This window comes from Panthera leo, chromosome F3, assembly GCF_018350215.1.
Source record: "Panthera leo isolate Ple1 chromosome F3, P.leo_Ple1_pat1.1, whole genome shotgun sequence".
In the NCBI taxonomy this organism is placed as follows: domain Eukaryota; kingdom Metazoa; phylum Chordata; class Mammalia; order Carnivora; family Felidae; genus Panthera; species Panthera leo.
This window is the reverse complement of record NC_056696.1, coordinates 66,398,197-66,403,008: the sequence shown is the minus strand read 5'-3', so window position 1 is coordinate 66,403,008 and position 4,812 is coordinate 66,398,197. Positions and strand designations below refer to the sequence as shown.

The 4,812-nt window shown below is 58.6% G+C and overlaps 1 long non-coding RNA gene across 1 annotated transcript; it reads right to left on the bottom strand.

Annotated features, from left to right (window-relative positions):
• Positions 1-823: 823 nt before the first annotated feature.
• Positions 824-3,356, bottom strand: LOC122211799. The gene is made up of 3 exons (XR_006198845.1): positions 2,872-3,356; positions 2,344-2,503; positions 824-1,799 (listed from the first exon to the last, which is right to left on the bottom strand). It is a non-coding gene; the product is annotated as an uncharacterized LOC122211799 (long non-coding RNA).
• Positions 3,357-4,812: the final 1,456 nt, after the last annotated feature.

Below are 4,812 nucleotides of genomic sequence, written 5' to 3'. Positions count from 1 at the left end.
GTCCAGGACGCTTCTGTGCAAACAGTAAACGCTCTTACGTCGAAGCCAGTGTTCGTTGGGTTTTCTATTTCTAGTGAACCAAAGTATTGTCCACACGTAAGATCAGGGAGGCCGGTGACTGACACATGGAGAATGAGAGACGTGGAGGCTTAGGGAGGGGGTGGCCGGCTGTCAAGCCCTTGCCCAGGACTTTCCCAGCTTAAAAATTTGTTTAACGTTTATTTTTGAGAGAAAGAGACAGAGAATGAGTGGGGAAGGGGCAGAGAGAGAGGGAGACACAGAATGTGAAGCAGGCTCCAGGCTCTGAGCTGTCAGCACAGAACTCGTGAACTTGAACTCGTGAACTTTGAGCTCGTGAGCTGACGTGGGATGCTTAACCGACTGAGCCACCCACGCGCCCCAAGGACTTTTGCGGTTTGGGCACAGAGAATCCCACACCCTGCAACTCCTTCGGCGTTGGGTAAACGAGAGTGGTTGGTCACCCTCCTTGGAGATACCCTCAGCTCCTTGTTGGAAGTACTAAGGCTCCAGTAAGAAAGGGGCTTGCCCAGGATAAGGCGGGGAGTGGACAAGCCTGGACCACAACCCAGATTTCCCGACTCCAAATTCAGGGTCTCCCCTCATGTGGCAAGTCCGGAGAGATGTGCTGTCCTTCCCAGGAAACGAAATGACCAAAATCACCTGCCCCCAGCTGAGAGCGGGTGGCTCCCGGGACCAGTCCTGAGGACCAGCTCAGTCTGGTGGGTAAGACCCAGCTTGCGCGGAGGCCGACGCGCTCCGGGAATGAGGCCGAGGGAAGGTCACGGGAGCCAAGACGGAGGGGCCAGACGGCTCGGCGGCTCGCGGCCTCCGGAATGGGCTGGGGCAGGGCCCCGCCTTCAGTTATCAGGGGCTGTGCTTCCTGGCGAGGGACAGCGAACCAAAGTTAACAGACGCGGGTGGGGAGGGGCGAGGAATCGGCTCTGCTTTGCCCGGTTTCCGATTCAACACTTAACCGAGAATTGACACGGGGCTTGCGGTTTCACCTGCTCCTTTACTGGATTTTCAGAAGAGGCCCGTGAAATAGGTGGATTGTGTTATCCCCACTTGACAGATGAAGCCTCTCCCGGCAGGTGCACAGCGTGTGTGTCACTGTGCTTTCTCCCTGCTGTGCGGCTCCCTCACCCTCCCGCTCTCCGGACCCTTCTTCGGGCCCACACTCACCCATCGGCTTCTCCCGCCTGGAGCCTCGGTCACTCAGGCTGCACGCGTCCCTCTTAGCATACAAACGTGGGGGCCTCACAGAAGGGTGCTCGGGCGGGAGTTTCGTGGGGAAGGGAAAGCGGGACCCCCTCCTAAGCACTGATTTTAATACTGGTACTCTTTGCCAGGTGGGTCAGAGCTTCCAGACGCCCTTGAACTACACCCACACTGGGAGATGCAGTCACGTATCATTCGCCCACACTAGCCTGTGGGTTGAGAACCCTCTCTGAGCCTCAGTTTCCTCATGTGTCAAATAGGGGTGGGATTACTTCGGCACAGGTGGCTACATGAGGGTGCCTAAAGGAACCCAGCCAGCGGAGACTATCCTCACTGCCAGACAGCTCTTCCTGCGGGCTGTCCACACGCACCTGCCCGCCTCATCACCCTGGGTCGCGCAGGGAGGTCTCAGGTGCTCCCACTCCAGTCCTCCACTCCTTGGGGTCAGTCACCGTTTTCTGCTTGCCGTCCGTTTTCTCCCCAGACCCAAGAGGACGTGCCTCCGTGTGGACCTCTTTTTTTCCTCTGGTGGCCAGGGTCCCGGCATATTAGCTACCTGCCTGCAGGAGACAATGGGAGGCGTGGAATTAGGAGGGAGAGGGGATGGGAGCAGTAAAGAAAATTCCAGTGCCACAAGACGAGTAAGTTCTAGACTGCTGTACAACCCGGTGCTCACAAGTAACAACACTGTATCGTGTACTTGAAATTTTCTGAAGTCGGTAGATCTCGGGCGAGGTGTTCTTACCACAATAAAAATAAAACCAAAACAGGACGGAAATGGTGCCTTTGGTGGCTGGTGTGGTTGCGGCCGTGGCCAGCAGGTGGCAGTGCTGCTCCGCAGAGCCAGGAGGGAGCCCCGCCCCCGCCCTCCCCTCCCCTGCGTCCTGCGTTCCCCCCTCGCTCCAGTCCAGTCTGGGCTCCAGGACCGGATCGGCAGAAGCCAGCACGGACAGGGGGACCCCCCGTCCTAATTCAAGCCCTCACTCTGTCACCTGCTGTTTGGGTGACTTGGGCGAGCCATTCCGCCCTCCCGGACTCTGAAAGGAAACTGGAAAAATCCACGCGGAGGGGCCGCGACAACGCACCACGGACCCGGCGGCTTACGTGGCAGACGTTTGTCTCCTGCAGTTCTTGAAGCTGGTCGTCCAAGATCGGGGTGCCCGTGGGGGGTGGGTCCCTGGAGAGACAGACCTCCCTCCTGGGCAGCAGGGGATGCCTTCTTTCCAGGGTCCTCCCTCACCTGTCCTCTGTGCACCCACAGGGCCTGCAGGGGGAGCTCCGCTGTCTCTTCTCTTTTAAAAGGACTCGAGTCCGATCCCACCCTTATGACCCCATTTAACCTTAATTATGTCCCTAAAGTCCCAGTCTCCAAACAGTGACATTGGGGGTTGGGGTTCCACCAGATGGATTTGGGGGGGACACTGTTCAGTCAGTGGCAGAAGCTAACAAGGATCCCTCCTGACATGGTGGTTGTGGGAAACTGCATAAAAATGAATAGGGTGACAAAGCATGGGGCCCTGCCCAGTCTAGGCAGGGACTGGAGGCCCGTTTCGGGTCCGGGTTCCCCGGGGCCACAGGGGTTTCAGGGCAGACAGGGAGCCTCTGCTCGTCCCCTCTCCCCTCCCAGCTCACCTGGGCAGGCCCGGGCTTTCCCCGCTGGAGGGGCGGGTGACCTGCTCAACACCCCACAACTTCTGGAACGTCACAGCAAGAGTGCCTGAGGCTAGGCTCTGAGCAGGACTTCCCGTGGGCGGGCAGGGGGCACGGATTCTTCGTCTTCCCATACAGAGAGAGGGGAGCGCTGTTCTTTCGCTGTCGGCTGTCGCCGTCGTTGCCTACTGTGCAAGAACCAGGACTGACACCAAGGTAGGAGAGCTGCTTTAGCCGGCCTCAGCCTCAGGAGGCGGACCTACGGGGTGGGGAGAACACGCTAGGAATCCCAGCGTCTCTCTGGAAGGTTCCGAGTGGGGCCGATGTGGCTGGGGAAGGGTCTTCAGTAAGAGCGGCTAGCTTGACCCTTGCTCTCGGGCCCTCCACTCGCTGCCTCTCCAGCGACTCTGCCCAGACACCCCTCTCCATCCCCACGTGAGCTCCTCTATCCACATACCGGGCGGTGAGAAGCCCACAGAACCTCAAAGATCCGGCCATGTGGTTCCACTGTCTCTGGGGGCGGGGGGAGGTGTGGAGTGAGAAGGGGAGCAGTGGTAAGACGTGGAGGGAATCATCTCCACCGTCTTCACTGGCATCCTCGTTACTCCCTCGCCATCAACCGCCCACGCTTTTTTAACTCCCTCGGGGGCAGGGTCTGAGCTGGCTGCAGTGGAGGCCACGTTCACTTAGGCTGAGTCCTGGCCCCCAGAAGACACCTCCTCTAGCTGGGGAAATAGGCCACTCAACAACATGCGTAAGGTACTTGATGTGTGCCTGGCCCTTTGTACGTTCTCAAGGGAGCAAACAGGGCTCAGGTAGTCTGGGAGGGCTTCATGCAGGAGGTGGGCTTTGAGTGAAAACTGAATACAAAGCAGCAGTTAGAAGAGTATTATATGGGCGATGAGGGCAGAGGCAAGCCGTGAGCCTGGTCGGGGCCGGTGGTGATGCTGACATAAGAAGGGCAGACGGAGTCTTAAGACCAGGCAGGGACTGGGGACAGTCCTGGGAGGGTCTCCAATGTCGGGCGGGGGCAGATGGAGAGCTCCCGAAGCTGCACTTTGTCTCCACTCCGCCTGGAGCTGAGTCCCACCATTTTTCGACCGGTCTCTGCACACCGACTTCCTCTCTTCCCTGTCCCCCCGAAGGTGAGACCAGGCACGAGCATCCATCTGTAGGACCGTCAACCCGACTCCGAGCAGAAGCCCCTTGTCGCCGGGGCCTGGGCACCTGCTCGCGGCGTCCCCGCCTGGCTCTGTGTGAGGGCTCCCAAACCCCCCTCCTTCCCTGGCCTTCACGTCCTAGCTCCCCGGCTGCGCACTCATGTGAGATCATAAGTCACGGTGCCATAAACCACTCTGGAGTGTGTAATAAGTGAATTATTTACCAATGACCCTGGCTAAATGTTCGGAGGGATAAATGATTAAGCCGCAGATCTGTCAAAAAGTTCCCATAAATAAGTAATTCTGTGCCGCCGTAATGGCCTTTGTAAATTACTCATTCGTGCCATTGCCGGATCACTCTCTGGGGTAAATTCCTCGCACCTGCTGATTTACTGCGGCGGCCTGGAGACGATGGGACAAATCCTGCTAGCCAGCCGGGTAGACTCCCCGGGTGCCAGGTTCCCGGAATAGCTTACCTTCCCGTGTCACCTGACAAGAACGTGGGGTCAGAGGTGGACTGGCCTTCTTGGACACCTGGGGCTTTGTCCCTCGGGGTAACTGCGGTGCCCAGGATCCTTTCCTACAGATATTCACTCCGTGAACATGCTCTTAGCACCTCCTGTGCCCCCAGGCTCTGCGCTAAATGCTGGGAAGCCAGAGACCAGAAGTGCGCCCCTGGGAGCTCAGTCTGATGACAGGGACGAGCTTGGGCGCACGATGTGACCCGTGTCTGTCTGGAGTACGGGGCGGGGGGCGGGGGAGG